Source organism: Lissotriton helveticus, chromosome 1_1 (genome assembly GCF_964261635.1).
Source record: "Lissotriton helveticus chromosome 1_1, aLisHel1.1, whole genome shotgun sequence".
Lineage (NCBI taxonomy): Eukaryota > Metazoa > Chordata > Amphibia > Caudata > Salamandridae > Lissotriton > Lissotriton helveticus.
In genome coordinates this window covers 85527232-85552622 of record NC_136057.1, presented here as the reverse complement: position 1 = coordinate 85552622, position 25391 = coordinate 85527232, and the positions used below count along the sequence as shown (strand labels likewise).

At 50.3% G+C, this 25391-nt stretch overlaps 1 protein-coding gene across 2 annotated transcripts in view; it reads left to right on the top strand.

The window, feature by feature from the left end:
* The first annotated feature begins 10204 nt into the window (after window positions 1-10204).
* Window positions 10205-25391, top strand: part of LOC144767810 (uncharacterized) — a 36206-nt gene continuing 21019 nt past the window's right edge. Inside the window, exon 1 of one of the 2 annotated variants that reach the window (XM_078651198.1) lies at window positions 10205-10279. The gene's annotated coding sequence lies outside the window, so the exon portion shown is untranslated. Of the gene's footprint in view, window positions 10280-11326; window positions 11889-25391 lie in introns of those variants that run through there. The other variant, XM_078651191.1, reaches the window with a different exon arrangement.

The window sequence follows — 25391 nt, the reverse complement described above, 5'->3', positions numbered from 1 at the left end:
CTCTTTCCCAATGGCTGGCCACCGTTTAGTATAAACGTTGACACCAGCCAATGGGAATAATAATCCACATTTTTAAAGCACGAACAATCACACGTAAGGGTCTCCAGGCCCTGGGGCCGTCGGGAAGATTAAGCAAGCTATTGCCCAGAGTCACATGGTGCTGGGCTAACCTGCCGCCGGTGCCGGGGATCGAACTGTGATCCCCAGATTCCAGCGTCAGTCGCCCTGGCCGCGGCGCCACACCTCTCCCGGGAAAGAGGTGCGGGGCTTAAAGCCTGCTAGTGAAAGCTCGCCTAAGTCATTAAATCTCGCCAGCGAGACTGCGCATGCGCAGCCTACGCCAGGCCGAGACCTTAAAAAGGGAAAGAACCTCTTACCTGTTGATCCACCTATCAAACGGGGTCAAGGATGCTACTCAGCTGTCCTAGCCAGTCAGAGGCTCCCAGGGGCCATGATTCAACAAGGCAGAATCAAGTGACCACCTGGAGGAGCTCTGGGCACCTTTCTAGGGAGGACCTGGACAGGGGGGTGGACAATTCCCTGTCTTTTGTGTAGTTTAACGCCAGAGCAGCATCCAAGGGCTCCTGAACTTTGCAAAATGGGTTTATGCATCGAAGGCACAAAATGTGCCCTTCAGTGCACTCTGGTGGTGCTAGGAAGCTCTCGGGTGGTTTGCCTGTCGTGCAGTAAACCTGAGGTAATTAGGCAAGGGAAAAAGCAATCGATATAATAGAGCACTCAAGGCAATGAAGCAAGCCACAATATAAAAACAAAGCATCAGACAAAGTCCCACTCTCCTACTAACGGTGTCAAGAAGGAAAAGTAAGGCGACTTAACTGATGGCGTAGCAGTGAAGAAAGAGGATGGACTACGTTTCATTGTGCATTTTATAGACCTTCGGACTGTGAATGGATTGGGCTATTGGTTACTATGGTTACTTCCTAAGGTTCATGGGAGATGAAGTTTGTGAAGTTGTTGTTTTATTTTACCTTTGAACCTGCTATGTTAATAAAGGTGAGGAAAGATATGCATAACCATTGTCTCTGGTCCTGACATAGAATTGGGGTAATTTTGGTCCGGAAAAGACACACTGAGCGGGTGTTTGCAAGGTATGGGAGACTTTGCGTGTTTGTGCTTGCTGCAGGCAATGTTTGTGGTTAGGTGAGCAGTCCCCATTAGGGTAAAAGAGCTTCAACCCCCCCTCAGGGAGACAGTTTTAGCCAGGGATGCGGCAGCTTCCAAAGTCAATGGCTCTGGCCCTAATGCCACATCCTCTCCCATCAGTTACGAGAGTCACAGCTCAACTTAACTTACTGACTGGCCTTCTTCCAGTGAAAGATGGGCCTGCAGCCACCCTGCCCATGAGGAAATGCCCTGCTTGAGGCAACAGCAGAACAATCTTAATTCCTCCCACTTCTCCAACTCACCCATAACGGGAATCGTCGGGTCTTGACAAACAGCAAGGGTCAGGGGATGGAAATTAGCTACTGTAAAAGCGTTGATGGACATGAGCTCCTGTAAAAGCTTTAATCGCTTTGAGGCTTGGAGAGCAACACATGACTGAGGGAGGTCCACTCGATCACACATCTGTCTTCAAATTGGAGGGGTGCGCAATCATTAAGGCATGCTGGGGGTGCTGAAACACCCCCAATGGATACAGGTAATGCGTCGGGGATCAGACTTTTGGTTGCTATACAAATTACAGTCTACGTGATAATAAATGTCACAAACATCTACAGTAAAAAAAATGGCCCATCAGTCCATGAAACAGCTCCACAGGCAGCCAACACCATGAATCTCATACTGACCTGTGGGACCAGTCCTGGCACAGTCATTCTGTTCTATAGGCTGGTCCATCCCTGGACAGGGCGGTGTGAACAGAGCAGCTGCTCAGGGTCAGAAACGCTTTCATTACTGTTTCCGGGCATGTGCAGCAAAAACAATGCACATTATTTTAATAAGCTGGACCCAGAAGACGTTTCCATGACAACCCAGTCACCTCTCTTGGTGCAGCCAAGACTGCAATAAGATTAAACAAATACACACTGGCTGCACTCAAGCCTCAATAAAAGCAAAATGCCTCAAGAAAAACTAAAAAGGTGTGATAAATGTACTTTAGTGCAGGAATGTGGTGAGATGCACTACAATGTGTTACACTGAACCCTGATGCGTGGCAATTGGCACAGCTGATACCTGAAAATGCCTCCTCCCTGGTTGGAACATCATGAAAACTCTTGCACTAAATTCAAAACGAAAGTGAAAAACAGAATAAACAAAGAACAGCTTTCACCTAGTTTAAATACAGAAAGGCAGACTCCCTGATCCCTAGAAGATAAGTGGAAGAAGCCATCAGCACCCACTCCCTATAAATACAACAGCTTAGCAAAAAAGAAAGACCAGTAACATCAAATACAGAAGCTGTTTCCATCAAGATTAAATAAAAGCACTTAGGAGGAGGAGCTTGGCGGGCATCCGAGATGGCCGCGTGAGCACAGCGCTCCCCGGACCCCCGCCACTCCCGGCATGATATCCTGAACATAGCCTGACTCTTTACGAGGATTTGTGTAGAGGACGCTGAGCTGATTGCCCTGGAACTTTTGACATTTGATTTGGACCCGGGGTGCCGGAGTTACGGTGATTCGAACTTTCGGGCTCCGCCCTCGAGGTACGCCCGGGACTGGGTGAGGCTCTGTGGCCGTCTTGGAGTTGAACAACAGCGGCAGGGGGATTCGACTTGTGGGTCCCCCTCTTAAGTTTCGGTTTCGTTTCTGCCTCAGACTGAGACATCTGGCAGGGGAGCCTGGCCTGGGCTGGATCCGGGGCACGAGACGGCTGTCGGGCCTTCGGCTGGTTTATTCTCCTATCTGCTGGCCCTATACTAGTGGTACCCTAGCAACGGCTCTTTGATCCCGAAGCCCTACTTTCCTGTGGCCATTCCATCGAGCCTGGTAAATCTCCTGGTGACGCAGTTCTAGCATGGCAGGCAGAGGGGACCGAGAGACTCGGAAGACCAAGACGCCCCTGCGTGGGGGCCCGGTCCAGTCTAACGTTATGGACCGCTACACCCATTCGAAGGGGTCCCCCGGAGCCGCCCTGCCCGGATCAAGTACTGCTGACCACATTGTGGACGCGTCAACGGAGCCGTCCTTGCAGGACATCATGGGCGCCATTTCTGGCATGAAGGAGACGATAGGCCAACAATATGAAGCTTTGGCCCACAAAATCGACACCGTGGCCATTGATGTGAACTTGATTCGAGCCGACCAGTCGAAAACCAATGAGAAGGTGAAGTCATTGGATCTCAAGTCATCCAGCCTCACGGCAGACGTCTCGGAGATACAGACGGAGATTGGCAACCTCCGTAGGGTGAACGATTTCATGACCCGGCGCTTGGAGGACTTCGAGAACAGGGCACGTCGCTGTAATGTGCGCGTGGTCGGAGTTCCGGAGAATCCAGAACCTCAATCTGTTGATCTCCTTGTTGAGGACTTGATCCAGAACTACCTCTCTCCGTCTGGACGGAGTAAATTTTTCGCAGTGGAGCGTGCCCATCGTGTTCCGGGGGGCCAGGGTAAGCCAGGTGCCCCGCCGAGGCCTATTGTTGCGAAACTCTTCCATTATAGGGATCGGGACGCTATCCTGCAAGCATCACGTGTGAAGGGCCCGGTGGCCTTTGAGAACGCCACGGTGAACTTTTATCCGGACTTTTCTCAACAGGTCCAGAAACAGCGTATGGGCTTCCGTGGTGTCAAGAAACATCTCCGAGACATGGGGTTACGCTACGCTATGCTTTTTCCGACCAGGCTGCGCGTTGAGTACAATGACCGAACCTTCTTCTTTGATCGGCCTGATTCTGTGAATGACTGGCTGGACTCTCTGCCTGACCGACCTCCTGCGACTGAGTCTGACGCCCACCCGGGTGGTGCTGAGGGTGGTGTGGAGAGCTGAACAATTCGTCTACGCCTGGGCCCTCGTATAGAGTAAACTCTTCAGGGATTCTATGCCTCAGTGCCTCTACTGTTTGTGTGTTCTCCTCATTATCTGTCTTGCTCGGGTGGCGGGTGGGCCAGAGCCTTTCCTCCTCCGGGGTCTTTTTGTAGAATGGGGGTTCTTGGGCGACAGGCACACTGCATGTTGGGGTGGCTTTTTAGCATTTTGCAGGGGTGCAGGGTGGGGGGTGTTTTCTTGATGGTTGGGGGGTGGGTGGTTGGGAAGTTCGATGTTTGTGTGTTATGTTCTCAAGGCGACTCAATCTTGCTTCTGATGTTTTTTATGTCATGCTCATTGCAGAGGGGTTTCGGCGTTGCTGTGTGGGATGGGGGGTAGCGGGTTGAGGTTTGTTTCGTGGAATGTTAATGGTCTGGGAGATCGCATTAAGCGGAGTGTGGTGTTAAAATGTCTACGCCGTTTATCTCCAGATATTGTTTTTCTACAGGAGACTCATTTGGTGGGCAATACTTGTCGTGCGATGAATAGGTGGGGATATTGCCTTGCCGCACATTCGGGGTTTACCACGGGTTCCAGGGGGGTGGGTATCCTTGTTCGGGCTTCCCTCCCCCTAGCTATTGATGATGTGATCCTTGATGATCGGGGGCGTTATGCTGTCCTCGTGGGTCGTTATGAGGGTCGTACCCTCTCCTTGTTTACTGTTTATGTGCCCCCCGGCCTACAGACTTCTACCTTTTCCGATTTGGGCCGTGTGTTGTTGAACCTCCCTGATAGTACTCTCTTTATTGCAGGTGACTTTAATTCTGTGATCTCCGGTCTACACGATCGTTACCCCCCTAGGGATACTCCTTCGGCCCAACAGTGGCTGGGTGGGTTTTTGGACACGTTTGGCTTGGTGGATTGCTGGAGGCTTCTGCATCCTACCCAGCTTCAATACACTTTCCATTCGGGGGCCCATGGGAGTCTGTCTAGACTGGATTATTTCCTGATGCCCGCGGTGCAGACGCCGGCGGTGCGTGAGATCAGACACCTCCCCCGGGGCATCTCCGATCATTCTCCGCTCTGGCTTTGTTTTGAGATTGGGGTGGAAGCGGCGGGCCGAGTGGCTCCTATTAACCCCTGGTACCTTACCTCCCCTGAGACCCGCAACCTCTTGACTAAGTCTTTGGATGCCTATTTTTTAGACAACGAGGGGTCCGTTTCCTCTGCGGTATCCCTGTGGGAGGCCTTTAAGACAGTGATTCGTGGGCAGGCCCTTTCCCTTATTGCTGAATCCAAGAAGGCTAGGAATCGGGAGGTGGTGGACCTTGAGAGAGAGATTGCGGAGAGGGAGGCCGACTTAGAGTCGGATGTCACCTCTGATAAACTCCACGCCCTGGGTCTGAAACAATTTGCTTATAAGTCCTTGGTCACGGATGCGGCTAAACTGATGTTCCGGGAACAGCAGGGTCGTCTGTATGATGTGGGGGACAAAGCGGGTAAATTGTTGGCGTGGTTGGATAAGAAAGAGAGGGCGAATCGTGTGGTGCCTGTGATTCAGTCGTCGAATGGTGTCGAAGTGACGGACCCGGTTGGAATAGTTGAATGTTTTGCGGAGTATTTTCATGTGGTTTATACCCCTGTGTCTGGACGGGATGTGGCTGACTCTCGCCTTTTGTTGCGCGATATAGCTTTGCCCAGTGTTTCCGATCTAGACCGTGTCTCGTTGGAGTCCCCTTTTACTACGGATGAGATAGCGACTGCCATTCGCTCGCTCCGTTCGGGCAAGGCCTTGGGCCCGAATGGGTTGCCAATTGAGCTGTACAAGCTACGCCCTGACAGGGTAGCGCCCTATCTTCGTGCCATGTTTTTGGAGTCCCGGGAACGGGGTATTCTCCCGTATGACCAGCGTCTGGCTACGATAGTCGTAATTCCCAAAGACGGGAAACCGCGGGACCTTTGTTCGTCTTATAGGCCCATTTCCCTGTTAAATGTTGAGCCTAAGGTCCTGGCTAAGCTCCTGGCGACCCGCCTACTGACGGTCATTAGTGGCTTGGTTCATCCGGATCAATCCGGATTTATCCCACATCGCAACACGGCTCTTAACCTACGTTGTCTCCACGGTGCTGTTGCGAGGGCGGGGCTTCTGACGGAGCCGGCCATTTTGGCCTCGTTAGACGCCTCGATGGCCTTTGACACTGTAGAGTGGCCCTATCTTTGGGCAGCTCTCGAAAAATTTGGTTTTGGACCTGAGTTCATTGGTTGGGTGAAGTTGTTGTACGTTGAACCCTTAGCGCAAGTTGTGGTGAACGGTAGAGTTTCTGTCCCCTTCTGCCTTGGTAGGGGGACCCGTCAGGGTTGCCCCTTGTCTCCATTGCTTTTCGCGCTTGCCTTGGAACCGTTAGCTGCGTGGCTTCGATGGGAGCCTTCACTCAAAGGGATCCGTTGGTCACCGGACTTTGAGGACCGCGTCTCTCTTTACGCGGACGACATTCTTCTATATCTTACCTCCCCGCGTAAATCTTTAAATGTCTTATTTGATGTTCTTACTTCGTTCGGTGCTAACTCGGGCCTTGTTATTAATTGGGCTAAGTCCTGTGTGTATGTTCTTTCGGGTGTTTTGCCCCCTTTGCCGGACAGATTTCCTATCCAGGTAGTCCAGTCTGGCTTCAAGTATTTGGGGATTTTTATTACCCTGGACCCCTCACTCCGGTTTGAGCGTAATCTCCTCCCCCCGCTTCTTAGACTGCGACTGGATGTGGCCCGTTGGCGTAAGCTGCCCCTATCTCCTCTGGGTAGGGCAGCTCTTTTTAAAATGATGTCCTTGCCGAGGTTCCTCTACGCACTTCAAAATTCTTATGACGACATTCCCGCTACCTATTTCCGAGAGATCGAGAGTCTGCAAAGACAACTGATTTGGGACGGGCGTCCACGTATAGCCCTTGCGAAACTTACCATCCCTTGGTACGACGGGGGCATGGCGCTCCCCGACATCAAGAGATATTACTGGGCTGTCCAGCTATCTGCCATTAACCACGCGATGTATTCGCCGGGTCGCGATCCGGCCTTTGAGATGGATAGGTTCCAGCTGCCGGGAGGGGACTTTAATAGAGCGCTTTATTCTAGATCGGCCGGGCGCCATCTTACGGGCCCGTCCAGGACCGCAGTCAACGTGTGGCGCGCCGCGAATGTGAGTTTGGGATGGGAGAATCGACTGACGCTGGCGACTCCGCTTTATGCTTCTGAACGTTTGGGGTGTCTCTGGTCTACTAAGGGCTTTGAACGCTGGGATATGATTGGGATTTGTAAGGTGGGTGATGTTTGTGTGAATGGTAGCGTGAAGTCATTCCAGGCCCTTAAGGCAGAATACGACTTGAGTGATAGAGAGTTTTTCCGGTATCTGCAGGTCCGGCATGCCCTGGCCTCAGTTCTGACTCCTGATGTGGCCCTGCCCGAGTCCTCCCCCCTTGAAGATCGTATACTAGATGGACACCTGCCCGACAGCACTATCTCCCTTATTTACAAAAAATTGATTCATACTCGCGCTGATTTGTTGCTCCGACTCAGGGAGATGTGGGTCGGTGACGGATTGGAATTAGATGACGAGGATTGGCAGTCGGCACTCTCCTCTCCGAAAGAGGTCGCCATTCCCGCCCGTCTTCGTTTGGTGCAACTTAAGATCCTCCACCGGGTGTATGTGACTGGTCCGCGTCTGGTTGTGATGGGTTTTTCCCCGGATGGCTTATGTAAGCGTGGTTGTGGGATGAGCGCTACCTTTATGCATATACTTTGGGAGTGCCCTGTGGTGGCAGCCTACTGGGTGGATGTACTTGCGGTAATGACTGTTGTGACTGGTGTTGCCCTGCGGCCTGAGGCCCGACGATGCCTGCTGAACGTGTGGGAACCCTCCGATTACTCTGTGGCCCAGACTAGATGGGCGACCTTGGGTTACATGGTCGCGAAGCGTGACATTGCGCAACTTTGGGGCGCATCCCGACCTCCAGACGTTTCGGTGTGGGAGGATAACATGGACTGGTCCATGTTCCGAGAGAAGACCGTCTATGTGGCTAGGGGCAGACCCAGGGCGTGGACGAAAATTTTGGGTCAATGGAATGCATATCGTGGAGAAATTTGTACCCCTCCCTTGGTTGACACCTCCGATGTTACCCTGTCTCCCTAGGCTGACGTTCCCGAAATTTTTCATTCTGTTTTAGGATTTTCCTGTCCTCCCTGCTTCCCCCCCCCCCCCCGGCCTTGCCGAATCTCATTGATTTACCTTTGTTTTCCTGATTAGTAGCCTTCCCCTCTGACATCTGGGCTGACTTGATTGCTGCATTCGCCTTGTTTGGTGTTCGTTATTTTAATGTTTAATATAGAAAATTGTTGTGTCCTGTCCTATGTCTGGAGCAATATCTACTCTATGATTTCGTCCTGGCCACGGAAATGATTGTTTACCAAAAAAATAAATAAATAAATAAAAAAAAAAAAAAAAAAAAAGCACTTAAAAGTGATAGAATTCAGCAAACTCCTCCTTTACTCAAGCATGTCCCTAAATTGCAGATTTGTAAAGTGCGACTCATCACCCCTAAGAGAAGTGTGGCTCAGGGGTTAGAGGCGGCAGACCCGGAAGCTGAGATCGGTCCTGGACCAGGGTTCAATTCCCCGCCTCTGCGGGTCTTGGGCTCAAAAATTTCACGGACTCGATAATTCTCGTTCCGGTGCCTACTCAACTCACGGGTTCACACTCTGCGACTCTGGGCAATACCTTGCTTAATCTCCACTACGGCCCCTCGCGGCGGGATGCCTGGCTTTCACCTTGTGGATAACCTGCTGGGGTTATCTCACAGGGGAATACCAGGACGGGTTCCCAAGGCAAGCGCCTTGATGCCTTCGGGTGATACGTGCGCTATATAAATCGCAATACATTTACATTTACATTTACATCCCGGAACAGGGGCCGTCGGGGAGATTTAGAGTCTATACATTGCAGCGCTCTCAGAGCTGAGAGCTGCAGGACAGTGTGTGAGTGTTTAGAAACATGACGGGCAGGCCGGCGGCGGCGGCGCACCTCTCTCGGAGGGAGCAGCAGAGAGAGTCCGGCCGGGCACAGTGACAGGCCACGCTGGTATGCGGGACATTGCATTTCAGTGCGGTGATGCGGATCACCGCACTGAAATGCGTGAGCGTCACACCTGTTGCGTGACGCTTGGCAGGACTGACCGCCGCACATCCGGATTAATTATTCCCGGGCCCCCCCTGGTGACACCGTCGTCGATGATTGGCTGCAGTATCACCGGTCGGGCCGAGAGCAGGGCACCGGCAGGCCGTCCCCTGTGTCATGAGCCGCGCTGGCGCCACAGGCAGCCGCACCATTAAAATTCATGTTCGTAGACGCATTCTGTTTCCAGGGCAACAGGCAGCTCCTGGTGGCAGAGTGCAGAGTCTATACATTGCAGCGCTCTCAGAGCTGCAGGACAGTGTGTGAGTGTTTAGGAACATGACGGGCAGGCCGGCGGCGGCGCCGCACCTCTCTCGGAGGGAGCAGCAGAGAGAGCCTGGCCGGGCACAGTGACAGGCGCCGCTGGTATGCGTGACATTGCATTTCAGTGCGATGATGCGGATCACCGCACTGAAATGCGTGAGTGTCACACCTGTTGTGTGATGCTTGGCAGGACTGAGATTAAGTGAGCTGTGGCCCAGAGTCACATGATGCTGAGCTGCGGCCAATGCTGGGGTTCGAGCAGTAAGACCCGTGCTCCGGAGTCAGCTGCTCTGGCCACTGCGCCACACCTGCCTCTAAAGAAGAAAACTACCAACCTGATACTCAATGCTAAGGATGATTTGGGAAACTGACAGGTTTATTTAGTGTGATGGAAAGTTGGATACCTTCCTTACAACTTTGGCTGTCCGTATATTTACATTTACATTTATAAATGGAACTGTCACTCTTTACTTTCTCTTATTCTTTTTCTTGTATGGGGAGAAATGTTTAAACATTTAATACAAAGATACATTTAAAAAGGTATGCTTTTGAGTCAGTGGAGGCTGGGCCTGGCCAGGACTCACTGCTGGTGCTGACTCTGCCACAAATGACCCGGAGACTATAACACAGGAAGAGAAGAGCTCCGCAGCCTCCGCTGCTTCTGCTGTCCCTGCCGCCCCTGACCCGGACGTTATTACCTGCAAAGGCCAGGGAGAAGCTCAGTCTGTTGCTGGCGCTGAATCTGCCCCCGGTGACCCGGAAGTGACTCCGTTATTACTCTCACAGGCCAGGGAGAAGCTCGTCAGCACGTGCTGACCCGGAAGTGTAACTGTGCTGTTTCTTACAGAAGAGGAAGAGGAAGGAGAGAGGGTGAGACTGAGGAGGAGCGGGAGAGAAGGGGGGAGGGGTGAAGAGGGAGGGGAGACAGGGGCAGAAGAGTGTGGAGGAGTGGGGCAGAGGAGGGGGGAGGAGGGGCCAGGACAGAAGAGGGGGGAGGCGTTGGGCAGAGGAGGAGGGGGAAGGGGGGCAGGGGGGGGGGTAGGAGTCAGAAGGAGGATGGGGGAGGAGGGAGGAGGTGAGGGAGGAGGTGAGGGGGACTGGGGCAGAGGAGGGGGAGGGGAGCAGAGGAGGAGGAGGAGGAGGAGGGAGGAGGGGGAGGAGGAGGAGGAGGGAGGAGGGGCAGAGGAGGGGAAAGGAGGAGCGAGGAGGGGGAGGAGGGCCAGAGGAGGGGGGAGGACGGGGGAGAGCCTGGGGCAGTTCTACATGGCCCAATATTATATATGACTCACTTCAGTTAGCCATGGGTCATTAACAGCACATTGCATTATGATATTTTTGCACCCATACCATACATGCCAACATTTCAGAAGAGCAAAGTGGGAGATTTAAAAAAAAAAATCGGGAGAATGGGGCCTTGAATCGGGTTACTGGCATGTATGGGCTTTGGAAGTGGCTGCTGCAGGATCGGACATTTGAAACGCAAATGCACGTTCTTTTCTTACCTTTCTGAAGCATGGAGCACAATGGCAGGCAGAGAGAGGGTGATGCAAGTGTTGTACACTGGCCTGGCACAGGTCGCTGGCAGTGCATGCACCACTCCCACCATCCCCCCTCCCCCCTCCCGTGGCAGCCTGGGCTGAAACAGCTTCCCCTGCACACACAAAGCTGCCCCCCCCCCCCCAGTACTTCACGGGTCTTTAAAAGACCATTCCCTTGTTAATGACGCTTTGTTGTTTTTTTCACCCCATCGAGAGGCCCTTTATCGCCACTCTTTGCTGGAAGAATTAGCACTTTAAACAATACCAAGCCCTGTCAGCTGAAACCCCCGAGGAATCGGGTTTTGGCTTGTAGGAATCGGGAGGCGGGAGACTAGCCTTCAAATCGGTAGTCTCACGCCTGAATCGGGAGGGTTGGCATGTCTGCCATACTAACAGTGCTTAAACTCAAACTACACGTCCCAGAATGCTATGTATCCTTGCTGAAATGTAGGACTTTACGGTGCACTGTGCAATGGGGTCACTTTGTGACCTAGTTATAGAACAGCAAAGATTCAATCTGGTCTCAGTGTGTGGGTTTAAACTCCTTTATATTGGGAATGGGTCCATTTGGGGTTCTTACTCATTTTCACAAATACATTTAATTTGGGGGAGATTATCATTCTAATGGATTAACAGTTGTGCTAGAAGGAAACAAAAGCGTATTTTTACAGAAAAATATTAGTATCGTCTTTTTTAATACATTCCTAAGGGCTTTTGCCACAGTTCCATACATTGAACTCTTTGATATCCAAACTTTGTTCTCCAAAGTATTGTGAGGGTTTTATCGAAGCAGATTTATAAAGCCCAGCTAATTACCCACTAGGGTATCTAGGCACTGGTAGCCATGCTGCTCGGGAGAATCAGTTGAACAACCAGGTCTTTAGTCCCTCCCTAAATGGAGGTTGAGGCTGGAGGGGGCCGTTCCAGGACTTCGCTGCGAGGTAGGTGAAGGAGCGTCCTCTACGGTTGCTTCGGCGGATACAGAGGGGTGTGAGACAGGGAGGTGGAGCGCATATGTCTGAAGGGTTGGTGGAACCTTAGGTGGTGGTTGATGTATGCTGGTCCTTGGTTTTGCAGGGCTTTGTAGTTGTGTGTCAGCGTCCTGGATTGACACCTTTTGTGGACGAGGAGCCAGTGGAGTTTCTTGAGGTGTGGAGTAATGTGGGTATGTCTGGGGAGGTCGAAGCTGAGCTTGGCCGCTGAGTTCTGTATGGTCTGCAGTCTCTTCAGGGTGTGTGTGATAATTCCTGCATACAGTGTTGCCGTAGCCCAGGCGGCTGATAACGAGGGCTTGAGTGATAGTGCGTCTGGTGCTGATTGGGAGACATTTGAAGATCTTTCAGAGCATGCAAAGAGTGACGTAGCAGGCGAAGGATACTGCGATGATGTTTTTTTATTTGTAGTGAGTTTGTCCAGGAGGATGTAGAGGTTTCGGGCATGGTCTGTAGGAGTGGGTGAAGGTCCTAGTTCAGCAAACCACCCAATAGTCGTTCCACGAGTGGGTGTTGTTCTCGAAGATCAGTTTTGTTTTTTCTGTGTTTAGTTTGAAGCAGTCGTTTTGCATTCAGTTGGCAACGTTTGTTCATACTAGCTTATGAAACTATAACTTACAGTTCACTGAGATATTAAGGGTTTGTAGAGCCCCGGGCAACACATATTTGAGACTACCTGTTTGGAATACATTTGAATTTATTACCACTTTTAGGCTCAATTGAAGTCCATGTGATGCCAAAAAAAGATTGAATCCTGTTAAACCTTCAAAACCTGGGCTGGCAAAAGCGTCTAAAGCCCAAGCTGGCTAGAGTCCACCAGCCAAGTACTATCAAAAGAAGCTTGAGCAAACATTGATAAAGATATTTATTTTTGAGTTTGGGTCTAGATCTTTTACTTGCAAAAACATTGTATGTGGATATCCAGCCAGCTTGTTATTCCCATAGCAGGGAAACCTGCTACGTTAAGTGGACTAGTGCATAATATTACAATAAAAAGACATATGCATATAGCACTTGAAATTGTAGCTTTAGTTGCAGAAAATGTGTTACCGTAAATATAGCCCTTTCACCATTGCATTCCTTCTACAGCAACGAAAAATCAAAGCACTGTTCGGTGGATTTTCACAGTCCCATCTAATAACTCCCCTTTATTTCTCTTCCCCTGCCTTGTCCATCTTCACTTCTATATATGTGTAAACCTCTCCAGCTAGACAGTTACCTGTGACCCTGCTGAGTAAGATAATGGGACCGGCCAGGATACAGGAGATGCACTGAGACTGATTGAGAACAGTAGAGCGAGAGACATGAAGTAGAGGTGGAAGGGAGAGACGGAAATGATGTAGAAAGATATGTGAGGTGGAGAGAGGAAAAGTATATAGAAAAATATGAGGTAGCCGGATGGAAAGATGAAGAGTGGTAGATAGAGGAAAATGTGAAAGAGAGGTAGAGAAATAGGGAGAGTTTAGAGTCAGGTAGGGAGAAGGTAATGTAGAGAGGCAGAAGAGGACAGTAATCCGGGGGGAGGGGTGGTGAAGAGAGAGAGAGGTAATGTAGATAAAAAGTGAATTTGAGAGATTTAAAAGCAGCAAGAAGTGGATGATGCACGATAGAGAGAGCAAAATGAAAAGGGGTTGAGCACAACATTTCAAGTAACGACAGTAGAAAGGAGTGAAGTGTAGAAAAAGGAAACCGCTGTATAGCGAATAGAGGAATTTGAAAACATATATGAACTAGAGAAAGAGAGGTGATGTTAATGTGGCGATATCGAGTTGTGGGAAAATTAAAGAGGAAGAGACAATATGGTAGAGCGATCCGTACAGATAAAGTTTGAGGTCCAGCGAATGATGTGTGTTTGAGTGAAAGAGCGAGTGAGGGAGAGAGAAAGAGAGAATTGTTAATAGTTGAGGTAGCGATATTGAGGTAGCCAGAAACAAGTAATATATATAGAGAGGTGAAGGAAAGGGAACAGAGGTAGAGGGTGAGAAAGAAAGGTGGAGATAGAAGGCAGTGAACTAATAATGCGTTAAATTTAAAATGTATTTAGTGAGTGAGGGATTCGTGGGGCAGAGAGAGGTGAGGCAGAGAGAAATGAGCTAGAAAGGAGAGGACAATTGTGAGGCACAGAAAGGAATGAGAGAGAAGGTGAGAGAGGTTAGGTAGAAGGATGTGAAGAGAGGATGGAGGTGAGGTAAACTAGAGATGAGTTTGTGTGAGAAGGGAAATGGAAGGAGGAGAGATACCGGGTTGTAATAGAGAAACAAAATAAGTGTGGACCAGAGATATGGATGAGGTAGAGAGAGTTGTGTAAGAGATCAGGGTTAAGAGTGATAGATAAAGATGTAGGTACAGAGACTGAAAGAGAAGCAAGGACATGAGAGAGAGGTATAGAAAGATGGAGCAGAGTGAGGTATGTTGGATGAAAGGTGAGGTAGACGAAGCTGAGGAAAAGAGATCGGAGATAAAAGAGAGGGTGGGGGTACATAGAGAAGTAGAGATAGGTTAAGCGGGACGGTGAGGTGAAGTACGGAGAGAGTGATGAAACACACTCATTTCACTGTAATTGCCACCAGCTGACGGAGAATGTGAGGGTTAAGACTAGGCAGACCGCGCATGCACAAGAGACTGTGAGGGTTAAGTCTGGGCACACCAAGCATGCACAAGAGAATGTGGCGGTTGAGTCTTGGCAGACCAAGCATGCACAAGAGAAGGTGAGGGTTGAGGCAGAGTAGACCAAGCATGCACAAGAGAATGTGAGGGTTAAGTCTGGGCAGACCACGCATGCACAAGAGAATGTGAGGGTTGAGACTGGGCAGACCAAGCATGCACAAGACAATGTGAGGTTTAAGGCTGGACAGACCACACATGCACAAGAGAAGGTGAGGGTTGAGGCTGGGCAGACCACTCATGCGCAAGAGAATGAGAGGGCTAAGGCTGGTCAGACCACGCATGCACAAGAGAATGTGAGGGTTAAGGCTGGGCAGACCAAGCATGCACAAGAGAATGTGAGTGTTAAGGCTGGGCAGACCACGCATGCACAAGAGACTGTGAGGGTTAAGTCTGGGCACACCAAGCATGCACAAGAGAATGTGGCGGTTGAGTCTTGGCAGACCAAGCATGCACAAGAGAAGGTGAGGGTTGAGGCAGAGTAGACCAAGCATGCACAAGAGAATGTGAGGGTTAAGTCTGGGCAGACCACGCATGCACAAGAGAATGTGAGGGTTGAGACTGGGCAGACCAAGCATGCACAAGACAATGTGAGGTTTAAGGCTGGACAGACCACACATGCACAAGAGAAGGTGAGGGTTGAGGCTGGGCAGACCACTCATGCGCAAGAGAATGAGAGGGCTAAGGCTGGTCAGACCACGCATGCACAAGAGAATGTGAGGGTTAAGGCTGGGCAGACCAAGCATGCACAAGAGAATGTGAGTGTTAAGGCTGGGCAGACCACGCATGCACCCGTACGGAGCAGATTAATTTTTTTAGAGCACCGCAGTGCAGCAGTTAAGTTCAGCGCTGTGACGTGTGAGGGGGAGAAAGAAGCGCTGAGCCAGATTTATGAAATACAGCACGCTGCTGCTCACTACCCCTGCACTAGTACACAGTCTGCCTAGTGCCACACAAAACCTTTACACCATAGGCCAGAGGTGTGTTTGCTGTCTAGCATAGGATTTGTACTGGAAACACACCATTCCAGTATAAAATCCTATACATAGAGTAATCCTTAAACACTCCAGAGTTTGTGTTTGTGCTGTAAGGTGGATGCACAGGTTGTGTTTGTGCTGTGAAGTGCAGGGCAGGTTGTGTTTGTGTTGTGGTGTGCTGCGCTCATGCGATGTGTGGAGTGTTTTGAAGAAGTGACATAGTTTTTTGGTGTTCTCACCTGCTTCAGTGGCTTTTTTAACATAAAATTAACAGATCCTTTGTACTTTCACAACGCGGTATTGAAGCCTTGTACATTTTTCCATATTTCCGCGCGTGGCTAATATATGAAGTATCGCGTGTCCATGGTGGTGATAGAAAGGAGGAGTTTATTTCTTACAGAATGCTCCATCCACAGATCTGCTTCCTCCTCAGATACTGACACCTTCCAACTCCCTCAGCAGCATTCCACATTGGGTGTTGCCTCAGAGACTCTGTGATGTCACAGTTCTGTTGAAGAGACGGCAAGAACTTTGTGTGAAGAGTGAGCCGTGATTATTTGAAGTGTTACATGTGATTGTGGTGATCTGTTCCTCGCCCTGTGCCCACCCTGGGTGTAGGTCTCTTGGAGTAGTTGATGCCCGTGAATGGCTTGGACGAAGCCTTACCTTTCACTACAAAATGTATGGAAGTGATTTGTGTGTACGTGTTTGTTTCTTATTGGTCGTCTTGGGTGGATACATTATATATGAGCGTGTAAGCGACTGATCCATCTGATTACTTCTTTCCAGTGTGTAGGTCTTTGTGTCTGGAGATCAATTGTGTTTCATGTGTGTGTGCACAGCAGAGCACAATGCCAGTTTAATTGTGCAGCATTGAAGATTTGATTTGATTGATTTGATTTATAATTTTATATAGCGCGCAAATGTCCTTGGGCGTCTTGGCGCTGGGTCAGAGACGGAAGACTCGGGATCCAACCAGGTTAGATCTAACTAGCCGTAAACAGCCAAGTTTTCACTTCCTTCCTGAAGGAAAGCAGACAAGGACTGTTTTTGATTGAAATTGGGAGAAGGTTCCAGGCCCTAGCTCTTTGCAGTATGAAGCTTCTTCCTCCCCATCTTGCCAATCTGTGTTTAGGTACCTGAAGTAGTTTTGTTTGACTGGATCTAGGAGTCCTGGTGGGCTCGTATGGTTTGAGCTGGGTTCTCAAAAACTGAGGACTCTGACTTCAGGGAGGCGAGTCAGGAGTGTCTCGTGGTTGACCGCGTTGAAGGCCACCGAAAGGTCTAAAAGGACCAAGGCCGCCTTCCCCCCGGCATCGAGAACACTCCTGAGTTTCTGTGCCATGTCCCTCTCGGAAACCAAACTGTGAGTGGTCTAACGCGTTTCCGTCCGAGAGGAATTGGGCCAGCTGCTTGTTCAGTAATTTCTCCAATACCTTTGCAGCGAAAGGTATCCTTGCAATGGGCCTATAGTTTCCGGGTTCTTCGGGGTCCAAGTTAGGTGGTTAAGAGATATCTGGTTTGTTACATTGATCCATTTATAAATGAGGTGTGAGGCTGTACGAGTGAGAGTTGGAGTTTGTGTCATATCTGTGAGTACACAATTGAATGGACGTTTTAAAGAGCAATTTTCTTTGTGTGTGTGTTTGTTGCAGAACATTTTACGTGTGTGCTGCAAGCATTTTGCCAAAGACAAGCCTGTTAGCTGCTAGGCACACCTGGCTGCTTCCGCTGGGACCAGGAATGACGTAGCTTACTCAATATTTCTCATATTCTTCATAAGATCTAAAGTCTTTCAGGTACACAGATTTTAGGATCCCCCCATGCTTGTCTCAACTTTAGAAGCAAATGGCGTGTATACCAGCCACACATATAGGGTAATCTGGCACTCAACAGCCCTCACTGCGGGCCAACAAACAATAAAACTCTTCTACATCCTCAGATTGAGGAGTCGTTAAAAGCGGCTTTACTAAACCCACCCTCCCTAGTCAATGATACAGTGGAAATACTCAAATTATTAGAATCTCCTAAGCTGGATATCCTGTTCTTAACTAAAACCTGGTTGTCAGAGCAATCTACTCCAGATCTTCAGAAGCCATACACGAGAGGACCAAAAGAGAACAAGCTCAGAGAAAGGAGGTGAGATAGCAGCAATTATTCACCAGTGGATCCACACATCTCTGTTTTTTTTTTGCAAACATATTTTATTGAATTTTTATGGTCACCATACAATAAAAGATATGTCACCTCATTCAGATCTGTCAAATATGTCTCCAGGGTAATACCCAACTCACCCCCCTTCCCATTTAACACCCTCCCCCCTACAGATTCGGTGGTGTGGGCACGTTCAGCGTCTCATGTTCCAGTATAGTACCAGTTGTATAGAAAGCTTGCACATCAATGTTCTCTGTAGTATCATCACATGCACGAGTATTGCTCATTCATCCCCGTCTTCCAGCTGATAGTCCTTCAAAGCCTGCACTAGGGCCTCCCACGCTCTTGCCATCTCCAAAGCTTTATCACTACCTACGCGTGTCGCTTGTCTGAGCCTGACCGCACTCTCACACTTTGCCCACTGACAGAATTCTGTACGCCAGCGCTTGCTCAAAGGCCCCTCCCTCGACTTCCAATGCCAAGTTATTTCACGTTTGGCCAACAATAGACCTAAATCAATAAACTTGCTGGTTATTTTAGTTTTAGCCACGTGCGGAAACCAATGCAACAAGCAGGCAGCCATATCGTAATCTAGTTGTCTATCCGTGATGGTAGTCAAAAGGCGTCCTATGTCTTCCCAATAACTCCCAATATTCGGGCAATGCCATAGCATGTGTTCCAGGTCGACATCCTCCAAGCATCTAGGACACGCCTGTGGAGACCTAGTTGTTCCCAATCCGCTAACGGGGTCCAATCCCCCCCGTGTGGAAGCGCCGTCAGCATCCCCAATGGAATCTCCGGTGCATATGGGTGGGAAGCCCCGGCCTTACGCTGGCTACTATTCCAGCAGAGCCTCAAGGTCCGTTCCTCTATGGTCAGGTCCTTCAAATTAAGCTTTTGTTGTAGGACTACATAAGAGAGGACGTGTCGTTGTATCCCTTGTCCTCGCTTATGGTCGGGACCCCGGAATTCCTCCGCTATATGTTGTGTAAGGACCTGCAGCTGTGCTGCCAATTAGTAGAGCTCAAAATCGGGCACCGCCAGTCCCCCATCTGTTTTGGGCCTCATCGAGGTTGTCAGTGCTACTCGGCGTCTTCCAGTGCCCCATAGAAAGCCGACGGTCAATGACCTCAATTCTTTAAAGAGTCGTGGTGGGACCCAGATTGGCAAAGTGCGGAAGTAATAAAGCAGTCTGGGGAGTGCCACCATCTTAAGTAAAGCGATTCTGCCTACTACCGATAGAGGAAGTGTCGACCAAAACGCCATACATCCCTTCAAGCCCTGATACAGTGCCCTACATTTCCCTCCAACAGATCTACATATATCCTAACCCCTATATAGGTGAAGCATGTTGGTTCCCAGGTGATCTCACCTATTAAAAGTGGTGGGCTCGTTCCCCGACGGATCGGGAAAAGGCACGTCTTGCTCCAGTTTACCTTGAGTCCCGACACAGTTCCATATTGTGATAATAAAGAGGTCGTCCCCTTCAAAGCCTGCTCCGTATCTCTCAAAAAGAGAAGCAAATCATCTGCGTACAGTGAAATATGGTGTGGTATGCCACGGATCTGCAGTCCTCGGTAGGCCACTCCCGCTCGCGCCTGAACCGCCAGGGGCTCCATTGCTAGCGCAAATAGCAGTGTCGACAACGAGCAGCCCTGCCTTGTCCCTCTCATAACCGGATACTGGTCGGATATCACCTCCCCCAGCCGTACCCTGGCGACGGCCGAGGCGTACAACACTCTCGATCAGTTCCCGAACTGGTCGCCCAGTCCGAATTGTTCCAGCACTTAATGTAGGAAAGCCCATTCCAGGCTATCAAACGCCTTCTCTATGTTTATAGAGAGGACCGCTGGTGAGTGCAGGTCATCGTAGCTCTCAGCTAGAATCCTTAGGAGGCGTCTTATATTCGAAGCAGTGTTCCTAGTCGGGATAAATCCCGCCTGATCTGTGTGTACCAGCGTGGTCATATATGGAAGGAGTTGGGTCGCCAGTATCCTTCTCAGAATCTTATAGTCTACTGTCAACATGGACAACGATCTATAAGAGGTTACATCTATATCTGATCGTCTCGGTTTCAAGAGAGGAATAACCAATGCTTCACGCATCGACTGTGGTAGTTGGCCTACTTCCCCTGCCTCCTTGTAGATCTCCACTAAGCGGGGCACCAGAATATCGACATATTGGGCATAGAATTCAACGGGCAGCCCATCAGGCCCCGGCGTCTTATTCCGGGCCATGTGTTTAATTGCGCTGCGGATGTCAGCTAGAGTGATATCCTGCCCTAGTAGTTTTGCCTGGTCTGCGTCTAGCTGAGGTAGCGAAATCCCCTCTAAATGCCCCTCTACGTCCGTTTCTGCAGCGTCCAGCCTACTGCTATACAGAGATTCATAATAAGTGAGGAACCATGAGATCACCTGCGCCTGCGAGTGGACCAGTAGGCCGGTATCCGATTCTATTCTCATAATCGGGCCAGTCTTTGGTACTGGGTCTGCTAACTTGGCTAACAATGTACCGACCTTGTCTCCTTCTGCATGAACCTTCGACAGTTAGCCTTCATGATCAAAGTTGCGCAATCGCTCAACTTCAACCGCAAGCATTTCCTTCGCCTTTAATAGCTGTCCCTGGAGCGCCGACTGTTCTGGCCTCTGTTGTTCTAAGTCTCTCAGTTTCTCTTCTGCTTTCCTTATATCCTCAAGCACCGTCTTCCTAGTTCCCGAGTATTTGCTAATACACAGCACCCTGACGACCACCTTAAATGTTTCCCACTCGAGTGCTCTCGTAGAAGCCGTTCCCCGATTTTCTTGAAAATAATGTTCGATGCCCTCACCTATTTCAGTTCTAAAGACCTGATTCTCCAGAGTTTCGGGGCGCAGGCACCATGTCGGAATCGCGGATCGCTGCCAGTTAATCGACAGCAACAACGGGTTGTGATCAGAGATAGTTCTGGTAAGGTGTTCAGTGTGTGCTGCCACGAGAGCAATCGAACTGGAACAGAGAATTGCATCAATTCTAACATGAAGTTCATGTATGGATGAAAAGAAAGAATAATCCCTGTCTTGAGGATGTTGCACCCGCCATACATCCATTAGCCCCCATCTCTCTTGCCAATCAGATCTATGTTTGGCTAATTTCCGAACCGGTGCGTTAGCTAGAGGAGGATGCGATCTGTCCATCTCTACGTCTGCTATGGCATGAAAATCCCCAACCACCACCACAGGACCAGCCAAATAAAGTGCCAGCACGCCTGATAAGCTATCCAAGAAACAAGCTTGGTCTACATTTGGGGCGTATATACTACATAATACAATATCCCTACCATTCAGCCTTCCTTCTACCGCAGCATACCTGCCCTCTGGATCCAACACATGTCTGGTGGCCTGAAAAGGGAAGCCCGCCCTTATCCATATGAGCACTACCCTGGCAAACACCGAATGCGCTGTACTGAACGCCTGTCCCCTCCAACTGCGCTGCAGCGCTTGGCCTTCCGCTCTAGTAAGATGTGTCTCTTGTAGTAGAGCTATGTGGACTCCTCTCCTCATCAAATACGCATGAACCTTATGGCGCCTAGTAATTGTGTGCAAATCCCTCACGTTCCATGTGATGCATTTCAAATCAGGTAACGTTGCCATTGCGCTTGCTTCGCTGCCTCAAGTTGTACCTGCAATATGTGCCCACACCACCATCAGACCCCCAAATGCCAACATCCCCTGTAACCCCCTCAGCCCTCCCCCCCAGAACAGGACCCAATGACAAGCTATCAGTTCCCATCCAAACTTCTCAACAATACACACAGTTCTATCCTGTAGTAGTCACCACAGGTTGCCTTATGGGCAATGGAAGGGTAACTCGGCCCCAACAGGCAGCAGCCTTCGCTCAAGCCCCGCAGCCCTAGATCCCATATGGTAAGATTCTGTAATCGTTCTGGTCCTCATCGCTTCCAGGCACGGTAACCCTATATAGCAGTTCGTGGCGGCCCTCCAATTTCCGGCATGTGCTTAGATAGGCTATTCATCCAACAGTCCTTCTGCTGTTCCTGGCGTGACCACAGGTCCCCTATTACTGTCTGATTCCGATAGCTCCGTGTCCGATTTCCTCTTATCTTTATTGGATTCCGTGCCCACTGCTGACTCAGTTCTCTGCGAACCCGTTATCTTCGCCGTCGCTGCCAATGCTCCTTGCCTTTCGATCGCCATTTGAGTCAGCAGCTGCTTCTTCAGAATTTTATTCTTTTTCCGGAGACGCTGGGACTTGCGCATCTGAGATGGTTTACGTGGACCTGAGCGTCCTTGAGCCTGACGATCAGTGCCCGCTCTGTATGTCTCGAGCCATGTCCATGCGTCCTCGGGTGTCAGGAAGAACTGGGTCGTGCCATCCACTATCACCCTCAATTTTGCTGGGAATATCAGTGAGTATTGGATCCCCTCTTCTCTGAGTTCTTTTTTAATTGCCAGATAGGAGGCCCTACGTCTTTGTATTTCCTGGGTGTAGTGTGGGAATATTGTGACTGTGCCATTACCCACTCTGAAGGGACCTGCCTCACGTGCACTTTGGATCAGTATATCTCTATCTTTATAGTGCAGTAGTTTAGCCACCACAGGTCGAGGAGGACGGCCAAGTTGCGGTTGCCGAGCTGGCACCCTGTGAGCTCTCTCAAGTGTGAAGATGGAGATAGCCCCTCCGTGGCGACCTCTGATTTGAGCCAGGTCTCCAAGTAGGCAACCATATCAGTTCCCTCTGTTTTTTCCAGCAGGCCCACCACGCGTATGTTATTGCGCCGGTTCCTACTTTCAGAATCTTCAGCTCTCTTTTCTAACATTGCCAAACGTCCTAGAGCATCTCCCAGCTTGGCCTCTATGGTAGCTTGCGCCGGCTTCATGCCCTGTATGGCCAAATCGGGCTCCTTCACTCTTATCAGCCAGCTTCGAATGGTCCGCACGTAGGAGCCCTAACCCTGTCGCAACCTGCGCAATGTCCTGCTGAAGGGCATCCTTTGTTGCCGCTATGGCCTCAAGTATCTTATCAAGGTGTTGACGCAGTCCTATTTCTGACATCGCTTCCTCGGGTCCACTCTCTGCGCCATGAGTGTCATCCTGCTCCGCAGCCTCCTCTTTCTTGTTCTTTGGTTTCATCTTGTGTGATTAGTTGTTACTCTGTGCGGTACGGGTATAGTTCCCTGCTTGAGGGCTTCTCATAAACCTCCATGTGTCTTGAAGTTTTAATTGGACAGATCCTACCACTGCTGCGCACGCGCTGCTGCTGGCGCTTCTGGTTTTTAAATTTCCCTGTTTTGTATTTGCTTTCAGTGCTTGTTCACTCACTTTTCCCCTGTTTTTAGCGGGGCTCGGTTGGGTTCGCTCCCTTCCCTCTCACCGCATTTAAAAAGCTAATTTCACCGCCATTTGGTGGGTCCTGGTCCCGAGGGTGGTCCTGTGGGCGCCATCTTGCCTTGGGCTCATATTTGGAACTACGGGCGCCATCTTGGAGCGTACTCGCGCTCGCGCCGAGATTGGTCGGCCTATTTAAGGCGGACCCACTCATTTGGCAGCCTGGACAGATCCTACCACTGCTGCGCACGCGCTGCTGCTGGCGCTTCTGGTTTTTAAATTTCCCTGTTTTGTATTTGCTTTCAGTGCTTGTTCACTCACTTTTCCCCTGTTTTTAGCGGGGCTCGGTTGGGTTCGCTCCCTTCCCTCTCACCGCATTTAAAAAGCTAATTTCACCGCCATTTGGTGGGTCCTGGTCCCGAGGGTGGTCCTGTGGGCGCCATCTTGCCTTGGGCTCATATTTGGAACTACGGGCGCCATCTTGGACCGTAGTCGCGCTGGCGCCAAGATTGGTCGGCCTATTTAAGGCGGACCCACTCATTTGGCAGCCTGAACAGATCCGACCATTGCTGCGCACGCGCTGCTGCTGGCGCTTCTGGTTTTTAAATTTCCCTGTTTTGTATTTGCTTTCAGTGCTTGTTCACTCAATTTTCCCCTGTTTTTAGCGGGGCTCGGTTGGGTTCGCTCCCTTCCCTCTCACCGCATTTAAAAAGCTAATTTCACCGCCATTTGGTGGGTCCTGGTCCCGAGGGTGGTCCTGTGGGCGCCATCTTGCCTTGGGCTCATATTTGGAACTACGGGCGCCATCTTGGAGCGTACTCGCGCTTGCGCCGAGATTGGTCGGCCTATTTAAAGCTCCCCTCTCCCGCGCAGCGGGACGTGCAGTTGTGACGCCTTCGCTGTGCCGGAGTCGTGCCAGAGTCCTGCCCGTCTGCGCTCGTCCGCGCAAGGGAGACGCAGGACGTGGCGGGACTCTATTGTACTGTGAGTATGATCCGACAATATTCCAGTCAAGCTCTTCACTCGATCAGACGATGTTTGCCCCCGTGCTTACACGCAGCTCAGCACCCTCTGTGTGGACCTCATACGTGTTCATGTGGATGGTGGGTACTATCGGCTCCAACGCTGGCTCCAAGCCAGTCACCACCGCCTCGTAAGAGGGAACCTCCACCCCCATTACTGGTAAACTGTGGCATATGAATATCAGATCCTTGTCAAAACATCACCGAGATATTTATGAACTAATCTCCTTAGAAAGCCCCGATGTCTTCTTTATGACGGAAACCTGGCTTGGCGATGAGGACACGGCCACCATTAATCTGGCCCTGCCCCCGGGCTATGCTATTCACACATTAAACCGCAAGGGGAGAGGTGGAGGTATAGCCGTGGCTTTCAAAACTTGCTTTACTTGTACTTGGAAGCCGATGACCCTGGCTGGTGCTGAGTGTGCCCATTTTTCTATCAGCCTTAGTCGGCATCAAACATTGTCGGGTCTTTTGATTTACCGCCCTCCAGGTAGTGACAGTGCGTTCAGGATAGCCCTTCCTGAGCTGGTAAGCTCTCTCTCTCTGCTCTTTTCCAACTTCACCATCTTCGGCGACCTCAATATACACTTTGATGCCATGGAGGTACCTGCGGTTAGAGTTCTGCTGGATGATCTGGAAGCAGTACAACTACTTCAACTGGTCCGCCATCCGACCCATGATGGAGGTCACATCCTCGACCCGGTTTTTACAAACCTCCAACTGGTCGAGGTCTCCCCCCCCTAGACCTATGGGTTGGAGTGATCATCACCTCATTGAGCTTTCTGTCACAATGGTGACACAATTTACTGGGAAGCGGTTTAAAACATCTTTCAGGCGGCCCTGGAAAAAGCTCAAATTGGAGGATTTCCATCGTCTGTTAATCACTACACCTCGGGTCCATTCAGATGACGTTGCAACCGGTTATACCACCTTTTGCGCTTGGATTGTTAAAGTCCTTGACGAATTAATCCCAGCCAGCTGGAGCAGGAATAGACATGCTCTGCCTAACCCCTGGTACACGGAGGCACTCAGGTGTATCAAAGCTACCTGCCGACAAGCTGAAAGAGCATGGAGGAAGAACTACGATAAAGACCTGAAGGTCAGCTATCTGGCTAAGGTAAAGTTATATCATAGAGCCGTCTGCCGGGCCCGCGCTGATTACTATGCACGGGAGTTCCAGGCGAGCTCAAATCCGTCCAAACTGGTTTTTAAAGTCTTGAAGGAGCTCACAGTGAACAGACTTCCTATTACGGAAGTCAGTTCTCTAGCCCACTGTGAGTCGTTAGCCAGCTTCTTTGTGGAGAAAGT